Genomic DNA, 16260 nt, shown 5'->3' on the forward strand with positions numbered 1-16260 from the left:
CCTTGTCAATTGCATTATTATGAACTTCCATCAAATCTTTAACCGTGGTCATTTTTATGTCTTTTGTCATTTACAGACAGTTCTGGGTGTACTCTGATGCTTTTGCAAAAATGTTCCTATAAAAGGATTTCATCTTCAAGGAATTCATGGAAAAGACTCTGACAAGTACAGGTTTCTGGTAACTGACTATACTGCTGAACTGAGTGAATAAGCATTTTCAGAACTCTAATGGAAAACTGATGAATTCATAAAAGTGCTAACAGAAGATCAAGATGAAAAAAAGATTAATTACATGGGACTCAGTGAACTGGTGAGGATGATTATAATTTTTGTGAGTTTCTGTTTGAATAAAAAAAATGTGATAAAAAAATGTAACTTTAAAGATCTGCATAGTATTTCATAGTATATTTAACAATTTCCTCACTGTTGAACATTTGGTTCAATATTTGTTAGAGCAAACAACATTACTATATATACATATTTGTCTGCATTTCTGTCTGTTTATTCCTTATGATTGATTTCTAAAACAGTGCTCTTTTATTGAATTGTATTTATTTCCTACTGGAACACTGCATTTTATTTATATTTTGAAAGTCATATTTTTCTGTCTATTCAAGTATGTATAATACCTAGTTTTGTTCATTGCAAAATAGACATAAATTCTTTCAATTCAATTCTTAAAACTGAAACTGTACATTCATATAATGATGCAAAATATAATACAGAAATGCATGTTAAAAAGTACTTAACCAATACTTCTGCTTACAATCAAGCCTCCCCCCAAAACATGTAAAACTTTAAATCATTTCTATTTTTAGTTCTTGTGATTATCACTATAATAGTTAATGATATTCTTTTATAGTCACTTCTTGATCTGAGAACTTGGGCATTTTCTGTAGATTCTTGCTATGAGAGGAGGATTTCTCTCTATTATGGTCCCCCCGCCCCAACCTACTTCTTTTATTTTTGACATCTATATTATTATTCTTGCTTATTATTGCTTATCTCTGTAACTCTATGCAATAAAATTAGGTCATTTTTTTCTTGTATTCTCAAAAAAAAAAAGAAGAAGATGTGGCACATATATACAATGGAATATTACTCAGCCATAAAAAGAAATGAAATTGAATTATTTGTAGTGAGGTGGATGGACCTAGAGTCTGTCATACAGAGTGAAGTAAGTCAGAAAGAGAAAAACAAATACCGTATGCTAACACATATATATGGAATCTAAAAAAAAAAAATGGTTCTGAAGAACCCAGGGGCAGGACAGGAATAAAGACGCAGACGTAGAGAATAGACTTGAGGACATGGGGAGGGGGAAGGGTAAGCTGGGACAAAGTGAGAGAGTGGCATGGACATATATACACTACCAAATGTAAAATAGATAGCTAGTGGGAAGCAGCCGCATAGCACAGGGAGATCAGCTCCGTGCTTTATGACCACCTAGAGGGGTGGGAGGGAGACATAAGAGGGAGGAGGTATTGGGATATATGTATACATAAAGCTGATTCACTTTCTTATACAGCAGAAACTAACACAACATTGTAAAGCAATTATACTCCAATAAAGATGTTAAAAATAAATAAAATAAAATGGTCAAAAAAAAAAAAAAAGAATATAGATATTTCATCCTGCAACCAACACCCTCTGCTGGTCTCTCCTGCCCCCCATCCCTCTACCCTGCTATGGTCCAAAGCTCCCTGCTCCCCATCACTAGCCGATGACCTCAGCATATCAGAGAATAACTGTTGAGGCTACAACTGAAGAGGAGGTGAAATTTCAGGGGATGGGAGGAAGAGGCGAAAAGCAGGTAGGGACCCTGAAGGTAGGGGAGAGGATGCCAGAGAGAGAGAGAGTCTGAGGGATACTGTCTGCCGGCTGAGGGGGCCACATGTCCTGAGAGTCTGGAAGTGAGGGCCCCACCCCAAACGGCACAGGACTGAAAGAGCCACACATGCTCCCCACCACTCTTTGGACTTGGTAAGAGTTGGACTGTATCACTTAAACCAAAAATAAATATTTGAACTGATTAAACACTTTTCAGGATTGCATGTTTATCTAGCTGATGGAGTAGGGGCTGCCCTCTTCCATCCCCCACTCTGTGGTCACTAGCAGACATCTGGATTTCTCTAGTTCAGACGGCAAGGAGGTGAAGGAGCTAAATGCAGGGCCAGCCAACTAGCTGACCTACCGACCAGTCTAGCTCTCCCTCCCACCATAAAGAGCACAGCGCCCAAATCCCAGGGCCAATAACACAGCTATTCAGGATTCATTTACGCCACACCCATTCACTGGGAGTCAACACTGCGGTAGGTACTAGGGATTCAAAGATAAATGACACGTGGGCCATGTCTGTTTACAGTCTAGCAGGCAACAGATAAGGGACCAGATAATCCCAATTCAGTATGGTAAGTGTCACCTGGAGAAAAGAATGAGGGCATTTCCAGGAAGAAGAGACTTTCTGGAATAGAAGATATTTGGGTGAATCTAGACAGATGATGTGGCAGAGGCTGCCACAATTGGATATTGCCCTCCAATATCCATTCTCCCAACTAAAGACTGCATTTTTCAGCTTCCCTTACAGTGAAGTGTGGCTATGTGACTAAATTCTGGCCAGTGGGATGTAAGTAAAAATAATGTGTTACAGCTTCTGGGTCATGCTTTAAAAGAATGACTGTGTGGTTCCTTTGTCGCTTCTCTCCTCCCTCTGGCTGGGATGTAGGTGTGATGGTGAGAGCTGGAGCAGCTATCTTGGATCCAGAGGTGAAAGCCACACATTGAGTTTGGTCTAGCCACCCTACCATCCCTGAACCACCTGCCTCTGGACTGTACCATGAGAGAGAATTTTAATTCTCTCCTATCTAAACCGGTGTGTTGAAGGTCTCTTTGTTATAGTAGCTTAGCTTGCACCCTAATACAAATGAGTAGGAGTTAGCCAAAACAAGTAGGTTGGGAATGGCATGTGCAAAGGCACTGAGGCATGAGAGGCATAGCACATTCAGAGAGCCAACAGCAGTTAATACAAGCAGACATATGTGGGTGAGTGAAGAGGAGGGAAGGAGGAATAGGAGCCCATTTGTAAAAGGATCATGTGCCAAGCTAAGGATGCTGGAGGAAGAAGAAGAGAAGGGGAGCAGAAAGAACAGGAAAGGGGAAAAGAAAAGAAAAAAATGAAGAGATGATGAGGAGGGCAAAGGAGGAGAGAGGGAAGGATAAATCCAGTCATTCTCTCCTGCATGTGGGAACTTGTATTGGTTCTTAGTCAACCCCCACAAAAGTCCTAGCCCTTTGCAGTTCTGCAGCAATTAGCATCAAGTTTTATGTCTTGATGAGCTGAGTTAGCTTTGATCAGAAAATATTAACGTACATATTTTTTTTAAAGCCACAATAAGCTGAGCCCCCCCGCCCCCTGCCAAAAAAAATTTAGTTTCTGATGCTAAATGGTTGGGTCAAGAGTCTGCTCAGTTGGGTTTTTTTTTTTTTTTAATTGGAATATAGTTGATTTACAATGTTGTGTTAGTTTCCACTGTACAGCAAAGTGAATCAGTTATACATATATATATATATCTCCTCTCTTTTTTAGATTCTTTTCCCATATAGGCCATTACAGAGTATTGAGTAGACTTCCCTGTGCTATACAGTAGGTTCTTATTAGTTATCTATTTTATATATAGTAGTGTCTCTATGTCAATCCCAATCTCCCAGTTTATCCCTCCTGCCAACTTTCCCCCTTAGTAACCATAAGTTTGTTTTCTACATCTGTGACTCAATTTCTGTTTTGTAAGTAGGTTCATTTGTACCATTTTTTTAAGATTCCACATATAAACGATATCATATGATATTTGTCTTTGTCTGACTTACTTCACTCAGTATGACAATCTCTAGGTCCATCCATGTTGCTGCAAATGGCATTATTTCATTCTTTTTTACAGCTGAGTAATATTCCGTTGTATATATGTACCACATCTTCTTTAGCCATTCCTCCGTCGATGGACATTTAGGTTGTTTCCATGTCCTGGCTATTATAAATACTGCTGCAATGAACATCGGGGTGCATATATCCTTTCAAATTATGGTCTTCTCCTGATACATGCCCAGGAGTGGGATTCCTGGATCATATGGTAGCTTTATTTTTAGTTTTTTAAGGAACCTCCATACTTTCTCCGTAGTGGCTGTACCGATTTACATTCCCACCAACAGTGTAGGAGGGTTCCCTTTTCTCCACACACTCTCCAGCATTTATTGTTTGTAGATTTTTTGATGATGGTCATTCTAACCTCTGTGAGGTGATACCTCATTGTAGTTTTGATTTGCATTTCTCTAATAATTAGTGATGTTGAGCATCTTTTTATGTGCCTCTTAGCCATCTGTATGTCTTCTTTGGAGAAATGTCTATTTAGATCTTCTGCCCATTTTTTGATTGGGTTGTTTGTTTTTTGGATATTGAGCTGCATGAGATGTTTGTATATTTTGGAGATTAACCCCTTGTTTGTCACTTCGTTTGCATATATTTTCTCCCATTCTGTGGGTTTTCTTCAACTGCATTCTTAATCAGGTTTTTTGATAAGAGTTAGTAGCAGTAGTGGAGGAAGTGCTAACAAAAAATAATGAAAACAAATGGCCCAGTGTAACTCTCCCCATAACCACTGCATTTTTCTGGGTCCCTCTGCCACAGACTTCCTGGAAGTAGTTGTCTACAGTCGCTGCTCTGCCTCCACACCTCCCACTCTCTCTTTAACCTGCTCCAATCAGACTTCCATCCCTTTGATTTTACTAAAGCCTCTCTGGTCAAGGTCACCAATGATTTCCACAAGGTCAAATCCAATGGTTTAGTCTTTATCCTTTGTTACTTCTCAGCAACATTTGGTGCAGTCATCCTCTCCCTTCTTCTTTAAAGACTTTCTTCATTAGGCTTCCATGATCCCACCCTCCCCTGGTTTGGGGTCTTCCCTAAGGGTATCCTGGTAGTCAGTATGGGTGGGTCAGGACACATTATGGGTAGTCATTATGGGTGGGTGGTTACAGTATTATTCATAGTATCCAAGAAGTGGAAGCAACCTTACTGTCCATTGATGGATGAATGAATAAACAAAATGTAGTCTACACATACAATGGAATATTACTCAGCATTTAAAAGGAAAGAAGTTCTGACACGTGCCACAACATGAATGACCCTTGAAGACATTATACTAAGTGAAATAAGCCAGTCACAAAAAGACAAATATTGATGATTCCACTTATATGAAGTATCTAAATGTAGTCTAATTCATAGAAAACAGAAGGCAGAATGGTGGTTACCAGGGGTTGAGGGGAGCGGTAAAAAGGGAGTTAGTGTTTAATGGGTATAGAGTTCTAGATTTGCAGGATGAAAAAGTTCTGGCGTTCCGTTTCACAACAATATGAATATACTTAACACCATTCAACTATACACTTAAAAATGGTTAAGATGGTAAATTTCATGTTATGTATTTTTACCCCAATAAAGTTAATATCTGTAAATCAAAGCATATTCATTGAATTCCATTCTAAATTTTATCAATTTTTCCTACCTGAAGACATACTTGACCTGTGATCTGAAATAAAATCCCAGAGAATACACATATGGCAGCATCCTGTGCTTCTGAGGAGCTTAACTCTCTGCCCAAACAGCGCGCATCCCCTTTGTAGCTCCCTTCTCCACAACGGAATTAAGACTTGAGTATCCCTGGATGGGAGTAGAGAATCAGGAGAACAAGGAGGGAGGGGGAGAAAGATGAAGGCATAGAGAGATGGGGAGGTAAGCAGGGAAGCAGGAAAAAAGAGGTCTGGACTATGCGTGGGTCATCTCATACTTCTGTGAACTAGGTTCAAAGGACAACAGAGGTTGGTGAGAATATGGGCTTTGGAGTCAGACCTGTTTCAAATCCTGCCACCCCCAGTTTTTTAGCTCTGTGATTTTAAACAAGTCTTTTTCTTGTTTTTTGTTTGTTTATTTCTTAGCCCCTAAAAGCCTTGGTTTCCTCATTTGTAAAAGGAGCTAGTGATGGTACATTACTCAAGGGGTTTTGTGAGGATCCTATGTAAGTAAAACCTGTAAATCAGTGCCCGACACAGAAATGGCCCTCAGTCAAGGTTGATTGCTCCAGCTTCATGTCAAAAAGTAGGAGGAAGAAGAAGGGGAGGAGAGGGATGGGAGAAGGAGGGGAGCCCACCTCCTAAAAGAAGAGAAAAAACTAGGAATTCAAAGCCAGGTCCTAGTCCAGAACCTCCCACTAGCTCAATGGTGGCCCCAGGCAAGTTCTTCTCAGCCTGTTTCCTCCTCTGAAAAACAAGGTCTGAGGTCCCCTCCATCTGGAAAGGTTGATAAATCTGAGTCCTCTCTGCTCCAGACCAGTTTCCTACTCCCATCACTCACTGTCTATACCTCTTACCTATGCAGGGCTGCGGAGGCCCTCTGGAGGACGCAAGAGGAAAAGACATAAACGTGGCCAGGAGCTGCTCACAATTTGACTCAGCATACAAAATGAGGACATGACCTTGTAGAACAGACTATTACAAAGTAGGGAGAAAACGTAGGGTAAGAGAGTAACCTGAATGGGGAAGGGCTTCTTATCTGATGCTCTTGGGGAGCACAACTGAGTTATCTTCTACTTTCTGTTTGGCCCCATGTCAAGTGTCTATTATAATATATAAACATTATTATCATGTATGACTATTGTTATAGCATATGAACATTATCATAATATGATGCAAATATTGTTACAATATACGAATGCTCATGTAATGTATAAACATTGCCATCTTTCCTGAGATTTACCCTGAAATAAGGAAGTTCTCATATTTCCCTCTGGACCTCTTTCAAGACCTGTTGAATAGGCATCTTCAAAAGGCCTTTCTCAGGGGCTTAGGAAAAGACAGAGAAGCTAATAATTAACTATTTTCTCCTTCATATGCCAGCTTCACCACTAACTAGGTTTACGTCAGTTTTCCTTTTTTTTTAAATGGGGGTATTATGTCTAACTACTTTCAGGGACTCAATGAGATAGGAGTTTCCTTTGGAGGAAATGCCACCTTACACATATTTTAAACTATTACCGTTATAGAAGAAATATTTTTCTCCAGAAATACGTGCAAAGCGATTATCTAATTCTATTACATTTAAGACTGGGTCTGATAGTCTCACACTATCAGTTTTGAAAGCAACCTCTCACCCAGCCACTCAGTGTCTGCTTCTCGGGCCAAAGGAGGAAGGGTGTGAGCAGGATAGAAGACAATTTTGGCGGGCCGTTATATTCCTAGTGTGCACTTGCAAGGGTATTTTGGAATAAGATGTAGCTGGCAGGATTGGACATCTTGGCTGAGTATAAAGAGATAATTCCTCTAATGCCTGGTCACTAGACATTGATTCATCTGTCATTCATTAGATCGGCATTTACCAAACAACTTCCACATTCTTGGCATTATGCTAGGTATTGTGGATACAAAGTGAATAAATCATGTTCCAGACAAATTTCACAGAATCAGTATCACACAAATCATATTCCTTGATGACAATGCAATTAAATAGAAATCAACAACAACAAAAAAGATAAACCCCCATAAATATGTAAAATTTAAAAACTCATCACTAAATAAATCATGGACCACAAGAAGTGGTCACAATAAATCAGAAAATCCTTAGAACTTAATAGCAATGAAAACACTACATATCCAAATTTGCAAAACACAAAGAAAAATATATAGTCTTAAACGTTAGGAAAGAAGAAAGGTTTAAAATTAATGAGCTAAGCATCCAGCATAAGAAATTAGAAAAGGAACAAAGAAATCCAAAAAAAAAAAAAAAAATTAGAAAGAAGATAATAAAGATAAGAGCAGAAATTAATGAAATAAAAAGTAAAAAAAAAGAAATAAAGATCAACAAAGCCAAAAACTGGTTCTTCGAAAATGACTAATAAAAGATATGACTTTAGCATATTTTTAAAGAGCACAAAAATATTAGGAATGAGAATAGCAATAGAACTACAGATTCAGTAGAGATTTAAAAGATAATGCAAAGAATGCTATGAAAAAGCTCATGCAAATTAATTTGAAAACTTAAATGGACAAATTCCAAGAAAAATATAACTTTGCAAAACAGACTTAAGAAGCAGTAAAAAGTCCTAACAGTCCATAACTGTTAAAGAAATTATATCAGTAGCTAAAAATCTTCCCTCTCTCTCTCTCTCTCTCTCACACACACACACACACACACACACAATCAGACCTCAATGATCTTACAAAAAAATTCCAATAAACCTTCCATGAATAGATCATTCTAGCCTTCCAGAGAACAGAAAAGGAAGAATATCTCACTGTATCAAGCTAATATGTTGACACCAAACGCAGCAAGAGTAATTTTAAAAAAGAAAAGTGATGCGTCATTTTAATATATAGACAGTGATGAAAAAAATCCTAAACAAAATATGAGCCAAACAAATCCAGCAGTTTACTGTAAACAAATTATACTATATCATGACTAAGTCGGTTATACTAGGAATGAATGAAAAGTGGTTTAATAAGAAAATCCATCATTGTAATTCCCCACAAAAGCAGATTTTTAAAGCCTATAATTATCTCATAGTTGTAGAAAAGCATTTGATAAAATTCAATACCCATTAATTATTAAAAAAAAAAAGAAAACTCAGCAAAACTCATTCTTAGTGAGGAAACATTAGACACAGTCTTTTTACCACCAGAAAAGAGACAAGGATTCCACTGTCAACACCTATATTCAACATATTTCTAAAGGTACCAGCCAGTGCTGTAAGACATGAAAAATAAATAAAAGGTATAAAAATTAGAGAAGAAAAGAAACAAAATTCTCATTATTCACAGATAGTGTGTTTGTCAGAATCACCCAAAAGACTCTACAAAGTATTGGAAAGAATATGAGAATTTCACAAGCCATCTAGATATAAGCTCAATATATTAAAATAAGTTGTGTTTCTATATACTAGCAACAAAAGAAACACTGAATTTTTAAAGATATCATAAACATAGCAAAAAAAAAAAAATATATATATATATATATATACACATATATACACACTTCCTAGGAATGAATCTAGACAAAGATGTGCAAAAAGGGAAGAGATTTAATGTCCATGGATAAAAAGATTCAATAAAATGAAGATGTCAGTTCTCTTCAAATTTATCTAAAAACTCACTGAATTGCAACCAAAATTTCAACAAGTTTTTTCTTTAAAAAAAAAAAAGTTACAGGTCTCATTGTCACCACTGCAATAATATTACAGTGATGGAAGCAAAACCTGTGTTCTCAATGTAGCCACATTAACAACTTATGGGCCCCATGAAAAACAGCGCCCATTTTCAATAGAATGAGGCTTCAACAATTTTTTTTAAGGGATTTGGCCCAAGAATAGCCAAGACACTCCTGAAAAAGAAAGTAAAAGGAGTCTGTCTTATTAGATAGTAAGACTTATTAATGAGCTATAATAATAAACACTGAGGAGTATTGGTGCAAAAACTAACAGTGGAAGAGAGTAGCAAGAACACAGATACAACACAGGTGTAGACACTTGATAAGTAAATGAGGGGACATTACAGAGCAATGGGGAGGGGAGTAGCTACTCAATAAAGGGTGTTAGGGTAGGTGATTGTCCATATGGAGAAAAGTGAAACTGGATCTATACTTTTCACCATATACACAAATAAATTCCAAATAGATTCAAGAGTTATATGTGAAAAGCAAAGTCTTAAAACTTTTAAAAGACAATATAAGAAAACATATTTATGATCTTAGGGTAGCGAAGGATTTTTCAAGCAAGCCTCCACAAAAACATTCAACTACATTAAAATTGGGAATGTCTGTAGCTCAAAAAACACCATGAAGATACTGAAAAGATAAGCCATAAATTGGGAGAAGATATTTGCAACCCATACAATTGAAAAAGGATTAGTATCTAGATATATAAAGAAATTCATACAAATCACAAGTACAAAAAGGAAAGAAAATTCAATAGGAAAACAGGCAAAAGATATGATCAGACAATTTCACAAAAGAGGAAACACAAATGGCCAATAAATATACTAAAATATGATTATCCTCATTAGTAACCTGGGAAATGCAATTAAGAACACGAAAACTACCATTTTACAACTACTGGACTGGCAAAAAATTAACAAGTCTATCAATAACAAGTGTTGGTGAGACTGAAGAGCAACAGAAAATCTTAATCACTGCTTAGTGTGTAAACCAGTATAACTATTTTGGGAAACAACAAAGCATTGTTTTGTAAAGTTGAAATTTCCATACCTTACAGCACAGGTGTATGGCACTCAGAAGAATGTTCATAGTATCATCCTTTGTAATAACAAAAAACTAAAAACAACCCAAATGTCTTTTAATGAAAGAATTAATTAATAAACTGTGATACAGTAGAGTCTCATTGTGGAAAAGTATACAAAAGCAAAAAATAAACTGCAGCTACATGCAACAACATGGATGGGAATCTTAGAAATATAACATTGAATGAAATAAGCAAGTCTCAGAAGACCTTGAAAGGAGATACAAGGTGTGATGGTGGAGAAGCCCACAGGTTCTTAGGTTGGGTGCTGGGTTCTCCCATATGCATAGTTAATAAACATCTGGCTTACATATGTTACATATAATTGTGTGTGTATATCAAATATTGCATAAGTCCTTTCCCAGTTTAGTTCACGGTTTACTGAGACAGCATGACAACAAGTACACTGCATTCTGATAAATATAATGGAGCAATTTATTTTAATGCTCTGGAAACAATTCTGCAGATTTTATAGGAACTAAAGGCTCTACTGTATCACTAATAATGCTGTGAGGTAGGCAGGTCAGGAATTGTTATCCCCATTTTACAGAAGAGAAAACTGAGATTCAGAGAGTTTAAGACACATATCCAAGGTCACACAGCTAGTGAAGGGCAGAACTGGAATCATGTCCAGATATCCTGGCCCCGGCCCTGAGGTCTTCCTATGGATGCTTCTCCATTAAACACTTGGAGGGAATATTCTAGTCTATTTCTGACATCTCAGTACTATGCCCTGAGCATAACTCTGGTCCTTTTCCAGAAAAGCATTATTCAATTTCTTCAGATTTTCTTTCTTGGTCATGGGGCAGTGGTGCATCCCTGGGCCATCATTCCAGTTCAAAAGCTCTTAGAAGCTATCCGCACTTCGTAAGTGACCAGTGGGGCTTTTCTTTAAGGGCAGAAGTTAATTACTATAATGAAGCATGTCTTAGGGAACATATGGCTACATATAGCTATGCATCTTACTTATTTTAACATCTCGTGCTTTATATATATTCTTTTAATCCTCATGGAAAAACTTACGAGATAGGTATTATCCTCATTTTATAGATAAGAAAACCAAGGCTATTGCCAAGATTTACTATGATAAGGGGCCAGGAGATAAAAGGATGACCAACAGCTCTGCACATGTGAGTGTTGGCAGTTACCGTACATGACCAATTAACGTATCACCACCGTTAAAATAAAAATGGAATCAGAGACACATAGGTGCTTTGATGTGGGATGGTGAAGATGATGATGATCATAATGATGATGACAATGATGATGATGGTTATACACAGTACTAATCTACCATTCTTTGTTTTTTTATTTTTTGTCTTTCCTAAGGGCAGGATAAGAAAGACAATAGCACAAGTGATTCAAGCAAGGTACTAGGCATTTCTTCTTGACTCAAAGAATTATAACAGCCTGATATTTCTATAAAGAGACTTCATGGTATTATCTCCCTGACAATTTTTAATGAACAAGAGAGTTAGTTGTCTCTGAGGGACAGTGTGGATAGCTCCCTACATGAGGACAGATGGGTAGCATAAATAACAGTTCCGGGCCCCTGCCTTCTTTACTGGTGACCATCCCCCAGTGTCACAGAAGAGTGCATGTATGAAGGACACTGAATCAGCTGGGGGAGCACATTCTCCATTATCTGTCACTGTTGGCTCAGAGCAAACAAGAGTCCTTCCATTTCCTCTTTTTCCACGTGGAAGCCGGGATCCCAGGTATAGCTCTTGCCCACTCAACGTCCAAACTCCCTTCAGGAGGTAACAGCATTCCGATTTTCCTTTGAGAAACCATATTTCCTCACCTTTAGCGTGGAAAGTGTGTTCCAGATAGCTTTACATCCACTACTGGCTCCGGCATTGGACCTGTGATGCAGGTTTGGTAAATCAAAACCCCACATGTTTCTGGTCACAGTGATGAGTTTAGGAATGGGCATGTGACCCAAACTAGCTAACAGAGTCTGACTTCATCCTTTTAAAAGAGCTCTAAAGATTGAGGCAATCTCTCTGTGTTGCTAACCTGGTAAGAGAAAAGCCTGCAGCTGCCAGGGGCTACCTCTTGAGAGAGCCTGCCCTGAGAATGAAGAAGCCTTTGTATTGGAGACAGGAGATGGAGAGAGAAAAAAACCAAGTCCATATGATATGATCCAGTCATCCAGGGCTCATTCTACTCGTGGACTTCTCAGTTATGAAAAAATAAATTATGTGGTCATGCAGTTGTGTCTGTGTGTGTGTTGTTGTTGTTTTATTTATTTTTTTGCTTAAGCCACTCTGAGCTGGGTTTCTGTTACTTGCAACCACAAGAGTCCGGATGATTAATACATTGAACGTAATCAAATTTCCCTACAACTTTACTGAACCACAGAGTCCTAATATTGGCATTCATTTTGTCCAAAGCCAGAGCACCAAGAGTAATAAGTGAATGTGTTTCATTTGAAAAGGTAAATATTGAGAAACCTGCTCTGTGATCCTAGAAATCTCTGCAGAATACATCAGTCTAAAGCAGTCCTCCCCAACCTTTTCCATTTGGGGGCACACACAGAAAATTCTAGAAGTGTGTAAGGCACAATGGAGAAAGCAAAGGCAATTGGCCCAAAGACTCAAGCATCCCAAGCCCTTGCCAACCATCCCAAGAGCTGAAGGGACCGATCCCCAGGCACATCTACCTCCCAGGGACCAGGTGGGAAGCTTTACTAGAAGAAAGTAAAGGTAGGAGGTGAGGGAAAGTAAAGGTAGGGATTTCAGAGCAAATCCTCAAATGAGTCTTCTCTTAACAAGATGGGGGACCTGCCTTATCTAACAGTACATTCTTCATCCTCCATACACCATTCTGAAACAGAGTGATTTTCAATTATTAGCACTGTTTTTCAAAATCAGCCTGCCAAAACCCAGCTGTTTCCGCACAGTCAGGCCTTCTGGGCTGCGTGGCTCTGGATTCGTGGGAAGGACCCTCGCTCTGATGAAACTACTTCTACTCTCTACAGCAGACCCAGACGTTCAGCCAAGAAACAAGGGGACAGAAGGTCACTGAACTGGGGGTGGAAGGAGGAGTATCCACAGAGCCGGGCCAAAAGAATGTCATTATTCAAGAAATGATTGAAGAGTTTCTTCAACACTGGCCACAGGAGTCATCCTCTTTGAACTCTGGGGGTTTAAGAACGCTGAGCACCCAGTTGGCAGGTTCTTCCGTTGACCCTTTAGGTCAAACAAGGTTAGAAGGGTGGAAGGAGCTTCTTTTCTTTATGAATCCAGGAGCTCGACTTTGTCCGCGAGTGCAAAGACTCTAAGGAAAGGCACGTTGCTGTTGCTGTTTTATTAATAGCTGCATCTTCCTGTTTATCCAGCACTTATTACCCAACTTCCTTGGACAGCCGGCCCATCAACAAGCCAACAAATATTATCAAACCTGCTCTATATGCAAGACAGGAGGCAGGGGATATGAGAGAGACACAAAGATGCCTAAGACATGAGGCTTCAATAAGTCAGGAGCATAGACACATTTCTAATTAAGTCTAAGGTAGATGATGATAAATGCCCCAATAGAGGTACCAGCTAAGTGTTTGGAGAACTCGAAGGGAGGTGGGGAGGGAGTCCAATGGGCTTGGACAGGGCGGTAAAGATCTAAGAAGGCTTCCTAGGGGAAATCACCTAAGGCCTGGGTCGTTAAGGATAAGAGCAAAAAATGGCATTCCCAGTGGCTTCTGATGTCACATGGGTCCCCCTCCCAGAGGAAAAGGGACTGTGTCCTGTGTTTTGGGCTGAATTGTGTCCCCCCAAAATTCATACGTTGAAGTCAAATTGTGTCCCTTAAAATTCATATGTTGAAGTTTTAACCCCCAGTACCTCAGAATGCGACTGTCTTTGAAGATAGGGTCTTTCAAAGTGATTAAGTTAAACTGAAGCCATTAGGGTGGATCTTAACCCAATGTGACTGGCATCCGCATAAGACGGGGGAGTTTGGACCCAGAGATACACAGAGAAGGAAGACGATGTGAAGATGACTTTTTATAAGCCAAGGAGAGAAGCCTAGAACAGACCTCTCCCTTGAGGCCCTCAGCAGGATCCAGCTCTGCCTACACCTTGATCTTGGACTTCCAGTCTTTGGAACTGGGAGCAAATAGATGTCTGTTGTCCTAGCCCCCTACTCTGTGGTACTTGTTATGGCAACCCGAGTACACTCAGACTTTCTGTGTGCTTCGCCCTGGCCCTGAACACCTCCCACCTTGGAGACTGTCCCCAGCCTCCCAGAGGGACATGACTGGCTCGCCCTCCTCCCTCCCCCGCCTGGTCTCAGGGTTCTCAGTGTGGCTGTGGCTCACTGGGCTCAACTCTGGAACCGCACACATTCTTCCTCGCGGTCAGTAGGCTGCCCTGGAACGCGATCCTGGCAAGCCTGTCCTCCTCATGAGAGCTAAAACCCAAGTCACACTATCTCCTACTGTCTTAATCGCTTTCTATTTTATTAACCCTTCTGTGATTTGTCCGCTTCTGAAGTACCAGGGTCTCCTGCCTCCGTTTAATTTTTTTTTCATCTTCAGAGAGAGATCATGCTAACAGCCAAACTTATTCCATTTACAACTCTTTATGGAGCTTGAATGTGGAAAGAACAGAGCTGTATGACTTACAAAGCAGATTTGGCTTGGCCTGCCCATGCAGCTGGGTTGGGGCAGAATTCTTGTGAAACCAAACTCTAGTGAAAGGAACTGAGGCCGATGCAATGAGCCCACTTTAGAAAGACAGTTCAATTTAATGCCCTGACTCACCTTATCCTGACAAACACTAGCCTGACCAAACTGCTTAGAATATAAAAGTTAACACAGGCACCAGAATCAGAGCTCCCGCAATTGTCCGTCTGAGATCCTGTGTTGTTCATGTGTTATCCCCACAATGAGTGAGTGCACCTAACTAATCCTACAGATCACGCTCCTCTGTGAGGCCCACGGAGAAGAAGGGACTTGTTCAAGGTCACTCAGCTTCCAAATCCAGTCTCCTTCCACAGTACAACACAGTTTCCTGGGATTAGGAATCCTGCGACTTTGGGCTTTATCCCACCTCTGCAAATGACAGGCAAGGTGACTTTGGACAAATTATTTCCCATCCCTGGTCTCCAGATTCCCAACTCAACTATGACCGTTCCTTCTCTGGGTAGACTTCCTTGACTCTCTTGGGCAGTTAGTTGTCCCCACGATACTTATTCCAGGGCAGCCATGTGGTGGTCTCCAAAAGAGTTGGCAACCCCCCATCCCGCGGATACACACACACACACACACACACACACACACACACACACACACACACACTCCATTTCCCTTGGGTCCTCAAAGGAGCCCTGCCCCCAACTAAAGGACGAAGCCTGGGCCAGCTTGGCCCCAGTCCATTCTCAGCACTCCCCCAGCCACAGTGCTACCTTGGGAGGATCCATAAACACCTCAGACCTCACCTTCAACTCCCCTTAGACAGGGAAGATCAAATTTTACATTTAAAACCCAATTCCAAATGTAAAATAGATAGCTAGTGGGAAGCAGTTGCATAGCACAGGGAGATCAGCTCGGTGCTTTGTGACCACCTAGAGGAGTGGGATGGGGGGGTGGGAGGGAGATGCAAGAGGGAGGAGATATGGGGACATACGTATATGTATAACTGATTCACTTTGTTATACAACAGAAACTAACACACCATTGTAAAGCAATTATACTCCAATAAAGATGTTAAAAATAAAATAAAATAAAATGCACTAGTGAAAATAAAAAACAAACTAACCCTATTCCAGTCTGGCAAAATCTCAACTTTGTTCTTTTGAAATGTCAGGGTAGGAGAGGCGTCAGACACTTGAGGGTTCTGAAAGTACCACTTTGGGAGTTAGAAGAAGTGTTCTACGCTAGCCAGTCATAAAATTCTAATTCATTTACCCAGAAAGTTCCCAAGAGGTTTAC

General features: G+C 39.8%; 1 protein-coding gene and 1 non-coding gene across 3 annotated transcripts in view; both read right to left on the bottom strand.

The window, feature by feature from the left end:
- FBLN5 (fibulin 5) overlaps nucleotides 1–16260 on the bottom strand; it is an 86797-nt gene that overhangs the window by 42529 nt on the left and 28008 nt on the right. The gene's annotated exons all lie outside the window — the stretch shown is intronic.
- Nucleotides 9233–9367, bottom strand: LOC133086062 (small nucleolar RNA SNORA1). The gene has a single exon (XR_009699845.1). It is a non-coding gene; the product is annotated as a small nucleolar RNA SNORA1 (small nucleolar RNA).

The sequence above is a fragment of the Eubalaena glacialis genome, chromosome 2, assembly GCF_028564815.1.
Source record: "Eubalaena glacialis isolate mEubGla1 chromosome 2, mEubGla1.1.hap2.+ XY, whole genome shotgun sequence".
In the NCBI taxonomy this organism is placed as follows: Eukaryota; Metazoa; Chordata; class Mammalia; order Artiodactyla; family Balaenidae; genus Eubalaena; species Eubalaena glacialis.